This window comes from Rhinopithecus bieti, unplaced genomic scaffold (genome assembly GCF_001698545.2).
Source record: "Rhinopithecus bieti isolate Rb0 unplaced genomic scaffold, ASM169854v2 scaffold_2272, whole genome shotgun sequence".
In the NCBI taxonomy this organism is placed as follows: Eukaryota; Metazoa; Chordata; class Mammalia; order Primates; family Cercopithecidae; genus Rhinopithecus; species Rhinopithecus bieti.
This window is the reverse complement of record NW_016804163.1, coordinates 494,421-508,620: the sequence shown is the minus strand read 5'-3', so window position 1 is coordinate 508,620 and position 14,200 is coordinate 494,421. Positions and strand designations below refer to the sequence as shown.

Sequence of the window (14,200 nt, the reverse complement as noted above, 5' to 3'; positions counted from 1 at the left end):
ACAGCACCTTGGACCCTCTCCAGAGCAGCGGGTTCCTAACCTTGAGGACACAGAGATCAAAGCCCTCCCCAGATACCAGTCCCCAAGAGTTAGAGCACACAGTCCAGGAGTCCTGAGTTGAGCCTTGGCCCCCCAAAATCCTAAATTGAGTCGACTGAATACACCTCATATCACAATGAAATGCCCAAGGACATTAAGTAGGATAAAAGGAAAAAAAAAAAAAAAAAAAAAAAAAAGACAATCATCCAAAAGATAGCAACTTCAACGACTGAAGGAACATCAGCCCACAAAGATGAAAAAAAACCAGCGCAAGAACTCTAAGACCTCAAAAAGCCAGTGTCTTCTTTTTTCCAAATGACCACACTAATTTTCCAGCAAAGGTTCTTAACCAGGCTGAGATGGCTGAAATGACAGAATTCAGAATATGGACAAGAATGAAGATCACTGAGATTCAGGAGAATATTGAAACCCAATCTAAGAAAACGAAGAATAAAAAAAAAAAAAACAATACAGGAGCTGACAGCCAAATAGCCAAGAAAGTAACCGACCAGACAGAGCTGAAAATCTGACACCAAAACTGGCAGAGATACAACAACAACAAAAAAGGTCAATATCCTTGATGAACATCAATGCAAAAACCCTCAGCAACATACTAGCAAACTGAATCCAGCAGCACATCAAAAAGCTAATCCACTACGAACAAGGCTTTATCCCTAGGATGTAAGGTTGGTTCAACATACGTGCAAATAAATAAACATGGTTCATCACATAAACAGAACCAGAAACAAAAATAACATGATTATCTCAATAGAGGCTTTCAGTAAAATTCAACATCTTTTCATATTAAAGACTCTCGACAAACTAGGTATTGAAGGAACATATCTCAAAATAATGAGAGCCATCTATGACAAACCTGCTGTCTACATCATATCAAATGGGCAAAAGCTAGAAGCATTCCCCTTGCAAACTGGCACAAGACAAGGATGCCCTCTCTCACCATTCCTATTCAACACAGTACTGGAATTTCTGGCCAGGGAAATCAGGCAAAAGAAGGAAATAAAGGGCATCCAAATAGGAAAAGAGGAAGTCAAATTATCCCTGTTTGCAAATGACATGATCCTATATCTAGAAAAGCCCATCACCTCAGCCCAAAAGCTCCTTAAGCTGATAAACAATTTTAGCAAAGTCTCAGGATACAAAATCTATGTGCAAAAGTCACTAACATTCCTATACACCAACAATCAAGCCAAGAGGCAAATCAGGAATGCAATCCCATTCACAACTGCCACTAACATAACATAACATAACATAACATAACATAACATAACATAAATAACATAAATAACATAACATAACATAACATAACATAACATAACATAAAATAAAATAAAATAAAATGCAATACCTAGGAATACAGTTAACCAGGGAGGTGAAAGATCTCTACAAGGAGAAATACAAAACACTGCTGAAAGAAATCAGTGGTGACACAAATGAATGGAAAAAACATTCCATGAACATGGCTAGGAAGAATCAACATCGCTAAAATGGCCATACTGCCCAAAGTAATTTGTAGATTCAATACTATCCCTATCGAACCACCAATCACATTCTTCACAGAACTAGAAAAAAAACTTCTAAAATTCATATGGAACCAAAAAAGAGCCCAAAACGCCAAGGCAATTCTAAGCAAAAAGAAAAAAGCTGGAGGTATCAAGCTACTTGACTTCAAACTATACTACAGGGCTACAGTAACCAAAGCATGGTAATGGTATAAAAAATAAACACATAGACCAATGGAACAGAATAGAGAGCCCAGAAATAAGGGTGCGCACCTACAACCATCTGACCTTAGACAAAGCTGACAAAAACAAGCAATGGGGAAAGAACTCCCTATTTGATAGATGATGCTGGGATAACTGATTAATTATATGCATAAATTGAAACTGGACCCCTTCCTTATACATACACAAAAATCAACTGAAGATGGATTAAAGACTTAAATAAAAAACCCAAAACTATAAAAACGCTGGAAGACAACCTAGGCAATACCATTCCGGACACAGAAACTGGCAGAGATTTCATGATGAAGACATGAAAAGCAATTGCAACAAAAGCAAAAATTGACAAATGAAATCTAATTAAACTAAAGCGTATCTGCACAGCAGAAGAAACTATCAACAGAGTAAACAGACAACCCACAGAATGGGAAAAAATATCTGCAAACTATGCATCTGACAAAAGTCTAATATCCAGCAACTATAAGGAACGTGAATTTATAAGAAAAAAAAAACCATTAAAAAATGGACAAAGGACATGAACAGACACTTCTCAAAAGAAGACATACACAATGCCAACAAGCATATGAAAAAAAGCTCAACATCACTGATCATTAGAGAAATGCAAATCAAAACCACAGTAAGATACCATCTCACACCAGTCAGAGTTGCTATTAAGAAGTCAAAAAATAACACATGCTGATGAGGTTGTGGAGAAAAGGGAATGCTTATACACAGTGAGTGGGAGTGTAAATTAGTTCAATCATTGTGGAAGGCAAATTAGTTCAATCATTGTGGAAGGCAGTGATTCCTCAACAAGCTAAAAACAGGACTGCAATTCAACCCTATAATCCCATTACAGAGTATACACCCAAAGGAACAGAAATCATTCTTCCATAAAGACACACGAATACAAATGTTCACTGCAGCACTATCTGCAATAGCAAAGACATAGAACCAACTTAAATGCCCATCAGCAGAAAACTGGATGAAGAAAATGGGGTACATATACACCATGGAATACTATGCAGCCATAAAAAAGAGCAAGATCATGTCCTCTGCATGAACATGGTTGGAGCTCGAGGTCAAGATCCTTAGGAAACAATGCAGGAACAGAACACCAAATACGGCTTGTTCTCACTTATAAGTGGGAGCTAAATGATGAGAGCACTGGGACACAAAGAGGGGAACAATACACAATGGGGCCTACCAGTGGGTAAAGGGTAGTAGGAGGGAGAGGATCAGAAAAAATAACTATTGGGTACCAGGCTTAGTACCTGGGTGATGAAATAATCTATACACCAAACCCCCATGATACAAGTTTACCTATATAACAAACCTACACATGAGCCCCTGGTCTGGCAGCATTCGTCACAGAATGACAGAAGTGCCCTTGGGCTCTAAGTGAACATTAGCAGCAGCCTGGTAGAACTCCTATGGGACCGTGGTAGTAGTGGCCAAAAGGTGAGTCTCCTTTTCCTGTGGAAAGGGGACAGAAGAGCAGAAAGGACCCTGTATTGTAGTTTGAGTGCCAGGTTAGTGGCATTAGAATAGAACATCAAGTAAAATTCTAAGATTTTTGACTCTCATCCCTGGCTCACAGATAGCATCTCTGGACCTGCTCAGGGTCTGGGGAAACTTACCCCTTTGAAGGGAAGGACAGAAACCTGGCTGGCTTTGCCACCTACTGATCATAAAGTCCTATTGAGAGGTGACAATGTGCTAGCAGCCCTCACTCTCAGCCCCTCCTCGGCCTCCGGCCTCAGCGTCCACTCTGGTGGCGCCTGAGGAGCCCTTCAGCCTGCCAAGGCACCGTGAGAGCCCCTCTCTGGGCTGGCTGAGGCCGGAGCCTCCTCCTTCTGCTTGCCGGGAGGTGTGGAGGGAGAGGCGCCGGCGGGAACCAGGGCTGCGCTCCTGGGCCAGTGTGAGTTCCAGCAGGGTGGGCGCGGCCTCGGCAGGCCCCGCATACGGAGCAGCCGGCCAGCACCGCTGGCCCAGGGCAGTGAGGAGCTTAGCACCCAGGCCAGCAGCTGCGGAGGTTGCACTGGGTCCCCCAGCAGTGCCTGCCCACCAGCGCCACACTCATTCTCGCTGGACCTTACCTGCCTCCCAGCAGGGCAGGGCTCAGGACCTGCAGCCCACCATGTCTGAGCTCCTCCCCCTGTGGTGGGCTCCAGCGCGGCCTGAGCCTACCCGACTGGCGCCACCCCCTGCTCCGTGGCAGCTGGTCCCATGGACAGCCCAAGGGTTGAGGAGTGCAGGCGCCGCTTGGGACTCGTGGGCAGCTCTGCCTGCAGCCCTAGTGCAGGATCCACTGGGTGAAGCCAGCTGGACTCCTGAACTGGATAGGGACTTGGAGAACTTTTATATCTAGCTGGAGGATTGCATGTGCACCAATCAGCACTCTGTGTTTAGCTCAGGGTTTGTAAATATACCAATCAGCACTCTAGCTCAGGGTTTGTGAATACACCAATTGGTACTCTGTATCTAGCTAACCTAGTGGAGACTTGGAGGACTAGTACTCTGTGACTCTGTGTCTACCTCAAGGATTGTAAATACACCAATCAGCACTCTGTGTCTAGCTCAAGGTTTGTAAATACACCAATTGGTACTCTGTATCTAGCTAACTAGTACTCTATGACTCTGTGTCTAGCTCAAGGATTGTAAACGCACCAATCAGCTCTCTGTAAAACAAACCAATCAGCTCTCTGTAAAATGGACCAAACAGCAGGATGTAGGTGGGGCCAGATAAGGGAATAAAAGCAGGCTGCCGGAGCCAGCCAGCAGCAACCTGCTCGGGTCCCCTTCCACACTGGAAACTTTGTTCTTTCGCTCTTTGCAGTAAATCTTGCTGCTGCTCACTCTTTGGGTCCACACTTCCTTTACGAGCTGTAACACCGCGAAGGTCTGCAGCTTTACTCCTGAAGCCAGCGAGACCACGAACCCACCAGGAAGAATGAACAACTCCAGACGCGTTGCCTTTAAGAGCTGTAACACTCACCACGAAGGTCTGCAGCTTCACTCCTGACAGCAAGACCACGAACCCACCAGAAGGAAGAAGCTCCAGACACATCTGAATGTCTGAAGGAACACGCTCTGGACGAGGGTCTGTGGCTTCATTCTTGAAGTCAGTGAGACCAAGAACCCACCAATTCCAGACACATTAGGGCCTTGAGTGAACACAGGTGGTAAGCAGGTAGTGACTGCAGTGGGCTTTGAGAGAAACCCAGTGTTGTGTTGACATCAGGACTAATCCAGTGCAGTTCCAGTGGTGGTAGCCACAAGGGGTGCTAATATCACCACACCCCCAGTTCCAGGCTGCTCAGTAAATATAGAGAGACTCTGTTTGTTTGGGAGAAAATAAGGTAAAAGAACAAGAGTCTCTGCCTGGTTATCTGGAGAATTCTTCCAGATCTTATCCAAGACCACCAAGGCAGTACCTCTACAAGTCTGCAAGAAACAAAGTGTTATTGGGCTTAACGTCCAATTCCCTTGGAATGCCTGGAAAGCCTACTCAAGGAGGACACACACGAACAAGCCCAGACTGCAAAGACTAAAAGAAATACCTAACTCTTCAATGCCCAGATACTGATGAACATCTACAAGCATCAAGATCATCCAGGAAAAAATGACCTCACTAAATGAACTAGAAAAGGCATCAGAGACCAAGCCTGGAGAAACAGAGATGTGTGAACTTTCAAACAGAGAATTCAAAATTCAATTCAATTCAAATTCAAAATTGCTGTTTGGGAACTCAAAGAAATTCAAACTGAGAGAAGGAATTCATAATTTTACCAGATAAATTTAACAGAGAGATTGAAATAATTAAAAAGAAGCAAGCAGAAATTCTAGAGTTGAACAATTCAACTGGCACACTGACAAATACATCAGTCTCATAATAGTAGAGCTGACCAAGTAAAAGAAAGAATTAGTAAGCTTGAAGGCAAGTTATTTGAAAACACACAGTCAGGGGAAGGAGACAAAAGAAAAAAGAGAATAAAGAAGAATGAAGCATGCCCATAAAATCTAAAAAATAGCCTCAAACGGGCAAATTTAAGAGAAAGAGATAGTGGTAGAAAGTTTATTCAAAGGGATAACATCAGAGAATTTCCAAAACCTAGAGAAAGATCAATATTGAAGTACAAGAAGGTTACAGAACACCACGCAGATTTAACCCAAATAAGACATTTAAGACATTTAATAATCAGACTCCTAAAGGTCAGGGACACAGAAAAGATCCTAAAAGCAGCAAGAGAAAAGAAACAAATAACATACAATGGAGCTCCAATATATCTGGAAATGTTACAGGTCACAAGAGAGTGGCAGGACATATTTCAAGTGCTGAAGGAAAAACAAAAAACAAAAAAACTTTACCCTAGAACAGTACATACAGCGAAACTATCCTCCAAGTATGAAAGACAAACAAAAGCTAAGGATTTCAACACCAGACCTGTCCTACAAGAAACAGTAAAGGGAGTTCTTCAATCTGAAATAAAAGGATGTTAATGAGCAAGAAGAAATAATCTGATGGTACAAAACTCACTGGCAATAGTAAGCACACAGAAAAAAAGAGACATTGTAATACTGTAATGGTGTTGTGTAAACTGTTCTTAAGTAGAGAGTCAAAATTATGAACCAATCGAAAATAATAACTACAGCAAATTTTTAAGACAAAGACAGTACAATAAGACATAAAGAGAAATAACTAAAAGTTAAAAAGCAGGGGAGATAAAGCGTAGAATTTTTATTAGTTTTCTTTTGCGTGTGTGTTTGTTCATGCCATCAGCATTAAGTTGTCATTTGTTTAAAATAATGGGCTATAAGAAAGTATTTCCAAGCCTCATCATGGTAACCTCTCACAAAAATGATACAAATGGAGACACAAAAACTAATAAATTAACATACCACCACAGAAAATCATCTTCACTAAAATAAAGACAGAAGGCAGTAAAGAAGAATGAGAAGATCACAAAACAATTGGAAAACAAATAACAAAACGGCAGAAGGCAGTCCCTACTTGTCAATAACAACATTGAATGTAAATGGACTATGGACTAAACTCTACAATAAAAACACACAGAGTGGCTGAAGGGATGAAAAACAACGCCTACGTATCTGCTGCCTACAAGAAACAGACTTCACCAATAAAATATACACAGACTGAAAATAAAGGGATGGAAAAGATATTCCATGCCAATGAAAAAAAAAAAAAAAAATTAGGAGTAGCTATACTCAGACAAAATAGGTGTCAAAACAAAAACTGTAAGGAGAGACAAAGAAGGTCATTATATAATGATAATGGAGCCAATGCAGCAAGAGGACATAATGATTCTAAGTATATATGTACCCATCACTGGAGCACTGAGATATATAAAGCAAATATTAGAGCTAAAGAGAGAGAGAGATCTCAAGACAATAATGGCTGGAGACTTCAACACCTTGCTTTCAGCATTGAACAGACAGATCTTCCAGACAGAAAATCACCAAAGAAACATTGGATTTAATCTGCACTAAAGACCAAACGGACCTAATAGATATTTACTGAAAATTTCATCTAACGGCTGTAGAATACACATTCTTCTCCTCAGCACATGGATCAATCTGTAGCATATTCCACATATTAGGTTCACAAAACAAGTCTTAAAACATTCAAGAAACTGAAATAATATCAAGCATCTTCTATGACCAGAGTAGAATAAAACTGGAAATCAATAACAAGAGTAATTTTGGAAACTATACAAACATATGAAAATTAAACAATACGCTCCTGAATATCCAGTGGGTTAATGAAAAAATTAAGAAGAAAATTGAAACATTTCTTGAAACCAATGATAATGGGGCCAGGTGTGGTGGCTCACGCCTTGTAATCCCAGCCCTTTGAGAGGCCAACATGGACGGATCACCTGAGTTCAGGAGTTCAAGACCAGCCTGGCTAACCAACATGCAAAAAATATAAAAATTAGCTGGGTACGGTGATGAATGCCTATAATCCCAGCACTTTGGGAGGCCGAGGCGGGCGGATCACGAGGTCAGGAGATCGAGACCATCCTGGCTAACATGGTGAAACCCCATCTCTACTAAAAATACAAAAAAATTTAGCCATGCGTAGAAGTGGGCGCCTGTAGTCCCAGCTACTCAGGAGGCTGAGGCAGGAGAATCGCTTGAACCCGGGAGGCAGAGGTTGCAGTGAGCTGAGATCGTGCCACACTGCACTCCAGCCTGGGTGACCAAGTGAGACTCTGTCTCAAAAATAAACAAATAAAAATAAAAGATAAATAAAAATATATGTAGCAACTGGAGACAGGGGTGTGTCGGAGTTAAGACTCCTAAGGAAATAGTTGTGTGCACAGATATGTCTTTTATTCCTTCCTGAAATCCCACTAAAATGACAAAAATGAGATCACACACACACACACACACACACACACACACACACAAAAGCCTGAAAACTAGAAAGCAGATGGATGAGTGGCAAGTGTATTAGGCTTGGGAACCCTGAATTCTGAGTGGTGAGTGGGGAAACCTGAAAACTACCCCAATCTATCCACTGAATTGCCCAAGGCTGAAGAAATTTAGCACCAGGTATCCCTGGATGTGAGGACAAAGGAGGATTGCTTAAAGTCTCTAAAAAGTAGTTACATGCCCAGATCCTGCCTGCCAGCCACCAATTTCTATGTAATCCACCCTTCCTCCCAGCCCATGCAAAATCCTGGATGTTTAGTCTCTGGAGAGGATAAATTAGGATTCTGAACTGGCAGACACGGGAACATTTGTGGGCAAGAGTATTCTACTAAAACTTTTGAAGGATTAAGTGAAATTGTGCAAACTAAATTCTGAGACCTCAGCTGTCATCTCCTACTTGGCTACGTAACATTTGGCAGTTGAGTTTTCACCTCCAGGAAAGAGAGCAGAAGACCATTCTCCAGGGAATCTGATAAGCCCCAGAAATAAGTCTACAAAATAACTCCCGTTGCTCCCCTTGCACAGCAATTGAAAAGTCACACTCTCATGCTCAGGGACGTCAATCTGCTGTGAGTGTCCCAGTCCTAAATAGAGCACATAATCAAGATTACCAGACACCAAGAAAAGCTGCCAAACAGAAAAGAGAGACTAAAATAAATAGAGGAAAAGACAGCAGAGAGAGATTACATAGGAAAAAAAAAACTTAATAGGAGCTCCAAATGTACAGAGCATACAAAGTACTGGGAATGTCTCTGAAGTAATTCAGAAAGCATGAGTTTATAGATGGAAAGAATGCCCAAGAGAGCCCAGCACAATGGCTAAAACAGATCACACCTGGATGCTTCATCTAAACATTTTAGAATACAAGAGAAAAAGGAAAGATTCTAAAAACTTCCAGGAAGAGAAAAAACAGGAATTCTAAGGGCTTCAGAATCTTCTTTTTTTGAGACGGAGTCTCTTGCTCTGTCACCCAGGCTGGAGTGCAGTGGCGTGGTCTCGGCTCACTGCCAGCTCCACCTCCCAGGTTCACGCCATTCTCCTGCCTCAGTCTTCTGAGTAGCTGGGACTACCGGCGCCCGCTTCCACGCCAGGCTATTTTTTTTTTTTTTTGTATTTTTAGTAGAGACAGGGTTTCACTGTGTTAGCCAGGATGGTCTCGATCTCCTGACCTCGTGATCTGCCCACCTCGGCCTCCCAAAGTGCTGGGATTACAGGCATGAGCCACCGTGCCCGGCCAGGGCTTCAGAATTTTCTATAGTAACATTTGGAATTAAAAAGAATAGACGATCTCTAAATTCTGAAGCAAATGATTTCCAATCCAGAATTCTCACTAGCCTAACTATAAATTACATGTAAAGGAGATAAAGACTTTCAGACATTTAGATCTCAAAAGACCTCCTTGGTACCTTTTCTCTGAAAGCTAAGGGAGAAGAGACTCTAAGCAAAAATGAAGAGCATTAACCAGGAGAGAAGGCCACAGGAGATGGGAGACAGCGTGCGGGATGCAGGAGACATAGCACAGAGGTAAAGGAATTCCCGGAAGCAGGTGAATGGATATCTCAGGATGACAGGAGACTGTACCTAGCACAGAGATAACGGAATTCCCAGAAACAGGTGAATGAATATCCCAGGATGACAGGAGACTGCACCTCACACAGAGATAAAGGAATTCCCAGAAACAAGTGAATGGATATCCCAGGATGACAGGAGACTGCACCTCACACAGAGATAACGGAATTCCCAGAAACAGGTGAATGAATCCCAGAATGACAACAGGCACCAAGTAGGTCAGAAGGAATTGGGAAGAGATTTCTTTCAAAAGATGAAGTGATGAAGTTCTGACAATTCTGAACACACTGAGAGGATACTTAATTCTGGCAAAGAGCATGGAGTTTATAAGTGATAACAGGAAAGTCAGCACATTTTAAAATAATGCAATAATTACCTCTAAGGGAAACAAAAGCTGTGCAAGAAAAGAAAGTTAAACACTGTCTGCAACATGGTTCAATTGTGTGTAACACTGTCACAAATTTATACCATTCATGCTGCCTATTATCTCATTGGCATTATGGTACATTAATATTAGGAGAATGAGAAGGGAACCCATTTTGGTAGGGTAGGTGGGTGGGGCATGAAAAAAAAGTTAAAGTCTCATTTTCCGTAGCAGGAATTCAACAGATAATATCTAAAACTGAATAATCAAGACAAAAAAACATAAGCATGTTATTTAGAGACACGAAAGAGAAGCTATAAAAAGTAGCTAAATGAGGTATAAGTGGTCACCTCTGAGAAAATGAGGAATGAAGGCAGAAATCTCCTACTTTTAGTAAAAACTTACAGATAGAACTGTTTGGTTCTCTAAAATGTGTACACGGTAAAACTGAAATCAAAGTCCCACCCCCAAAACAAACAAACAAAAAGGAAACAAACAGGATTAACCTATGGTATTTATATAACCTATCATATACTTTCCAACATATACTGAAGGAAAGGCTGGAGTGAAGGACTGACTTTCTATCAGTTTCCATGCAGTACTTAACTGCAGACTGAAAAGCAGTCTGAGCATCTCTGCGACACAGCAAGTGGACACGACTGGAAGTGTGAGGAGCCTGGAGGCAGCAAGGCTGAGAATAAACTCAAGCAGCAGATAACTGGCTGCCAGATGATACAAATACACAAAAAAGAGAAAAATCAAGAAGATACAGAGCAAGAAATAATGTCTTCTCATCAACCAAAATTCCTTTAAATGTCATGCTCTTTCTAGATTAATCCCTTCTGTACACTTAAATGATGGAGGCTATTCTAGGTCAAGACGTTTTTGCTTTCTTTCCAAAAGGTACTTAATATAAAATAGGCTTTTAATTACAGTGAACATTCATCAACACAACGGTATCTTAAATATATAAGCCTTCCTTTCAACAGATTTATCCTTGAATTTCACCATTCACTACATGTGAGCATAAAATACATCTAAAACAAGACGCAAGAGTTCCTCATTTGCATTACTACTTTTAGAAATATCAAATATAAGGAGCAAAATTAATTCAACATCTCAATTGATTAATATATCAATTACAGACAAAATCTACTACATATAGAGAGATTTTTATTGATCTTGTTATCTATTATGTATTTGCAAATAAAACATACTGAGCACAGTAGGCCCCTTATCCTTGGGGAGCCATTCCAACACCCCCAGTGGATACCTAAAACCATGAATAGTACCCAACTCCATATAGTCTAAGTTTTATTCCTATACATATGTAACTACAATAAAGTTTAATTTATAAATTAGGCAGGTAGGAGATTAGCAATAACAAACAATAACACAGAATAGTATAATAAAAATTATGTGATCGTGGCCTCTCTCTCTCAAAATATCTTACTACTATGCACTCATCCTTCTTCATCTTGTGATTTGTCAGTCTGATAACCAAGATGGCTATACTAAGTGATGAATGGGCACGTATCATATGCAGCGTGGGTAAGCTACACATAGGATGATTCACGTCCCACGGGGGAGACAGAGCAATATTTCATCATACTACTCAGAATGGCATGCAATTGAAAACTTAAGAATTGTGTATTTCTGGAATTTTCCATTTAATATTTTTGGACTACAATCAACCATGGGTAACTGAAGTCACAAAAGGCAAAAATACAGATAAGAGGAGACTACTGTATCTTCATAAACTAGGGAAGGTAAAATCTCCACTAAGTCAAATGTGTTCAGTATTTTATGGACAAAAGACAGCTAAATATTTCTTAGAAAATGTTCAAAGTCTGAAACCACTTCAACATGGACTTACAAAAAAACACTTACACATGACTGAAGATGTAAGTATGAATACTTTCAACATGTATCCCCTATGGGACAGTGCTATAAAGCACCATTTAAAAGATAACTCTGCCCAGACATTTTAATTGAAGTTCCAATATAATAATTTGTTAGGAGGATGGAGATTTTAGAGGCAGCTGAAACTTAGTAATAATGTAATAAAATCCTATCATTTTGCACTTGAAGAACTGAATCACAAGAAGTGATTTGCCTAACGTCCCATATCAAATGTTTCTTGAGTATGGCTTTACAGAAAACTTAAATAAGGACCTTTGAAAGACATCAATTTTAGAATATAATTTCTTCGGATAATTTAAAGACTGTAGTTTACTTTGCTTCATACAGCACTTGGCCTAACCCACAGCCTCCATGGACATATAGTAAGCTATATATATTACTTATCAAAACGTTTTGTTGTTGAATGTATTCTAATAATACTTTAATTCACATACCCTATTCCTATAGGGCAAAGAAAACAGTGTTTGTAATTTAACAGGCCCATTAACTGTCCCGACTTACATTAATTACACATTTTGTCATAAGTGTGCCAGAAGTATACTTTCTCTCTTCACTTTCTTTGTCTTAAACTTGCCTGTGCCTTTCTAACAGATGTCATGTATCCAAATTCTACTGCTTACATGAACACAAGAAGTACGATTTATTAGGAAACATAGTTTAAATAATTGGTTAATATACCCATACCCTCACAAAATACATTTTTTGTAATTTAGAAGAAATAAAGCGGAAAATTAGCTAGTCATTAGGAAAATCGTTGAGATATTCTGTGACTGTAGGCTATCTCATTTTCTTTGTCCAAAAAGGTAACATAAAAAATTATAAACAAAAGCTTTTATAATGAATAATATTACAAAGTATTAGGTAAAAATAAGGGCAAGGTAAATTGCACAAATTCCTCTAGCACAGATTTTTTTTTTTCCTGTGTATACTATTATAAACTGATTCATTACCATACATGGATCCATATGTATCATGAGTCTCATCACGGATCCTTCACACATAGCACCACAAACAAGATTAAAGAGTTGGGAAATAAAATAGCCCTGGCTTTGCCTGGCTGGGAGTCTTTAAATTTCCCCAGGTCCAGGAGGATTGGTTGCAGGACACCCACAGTCATCCATGCAGAGCCAGGCTCCCAGAGCTATTGCCATTTTGGCCTCAGCAAGGAGGGCGGGGCCCAGCACACTGCCCTCACTGCACTCTCCTCTGAGTGAAGTCACTGAAATTCTCTGACAAGCAAAGTGTGTCAGCAAGAGCAAAAGCCTTTCCCCAAGCAGTACAGTGCTCCAACCAAAGCCAAAGTTAGGAAATTTATAATTAAATTAGATAGGGGTTGTGGTTGGGAGACTTTTGAAAAGGTTTGAATTTTCCTCCTTACAACATTCTTTAAAGTGCAAAACTGGAGACTCAGTTAATCATTGGGAAATAAAGTCTGTTGTTCTGACAGGGAATGAGAAAACTGGGACAATGTCCAGTTTTTGTTTTCAACTAAGAAAATTTGAGTGAACTGACAGTGAGGTAGTAGGTACAGGAAAGCTATGGCCTCCCAAGAATATGAGGCTTTTAGAGAAATGCTCTGAGGAACCCTTCTCCCCTAAAGCTCTATCCAGGCTTCTGAAGGTGCTGCTGGAGATGGATGAGAAAATGGGGGATGCCTTAACAGGCTTCTTATCTATGCTGGAAAGGCAACCAGATTCTGTAGCACAAGAGAGACAAAGTCCCCCGAGGAACCCTGTGACACTCTCCACAGGCCAGCTCCTGGGTGAATCAGAAAGCATCTTCTCCTCTCTTACTGGCAATCCTTTCTGCATCTCAACATAATCAAGCCTAGTGCCCAAAATGCACAAGCGGTCATATCAGAAATATCTGCATACCATGACTCTCACAGGCAAAGAAGTGGGTGAAAATCTCCAAATTCTAAGCAACAAAGGGGCTATAACAAATCAGCACAGGAACAATCTTCTCTTTGCCAAATGTGGCTGGCTGATTGGGAAGCTGAAGCAAATTCTTCAATAAACAATTCTACTACCTTTCCACCTTTCAGTGAGAAGACAAAATCATAAAACCGTATGATTAAAAGAATAATTCTAAACACTGAAAATCTGAA

The 14,200-nt window shown here is 40.4% G+C and overlaps 1 protein-coding gene across 2 annotated transcripts in view; it reads right to left on the bottom strand.

The window, feature by feature from the left end:
• RTTN (rotatin) overlaps positions 1-14,200 on the bottom strand; it is a 218,092-nt gene that overhangs the window by 31,752 nt on the left and 172,140 nt on the right. The window lies entirely within an intron of this gene.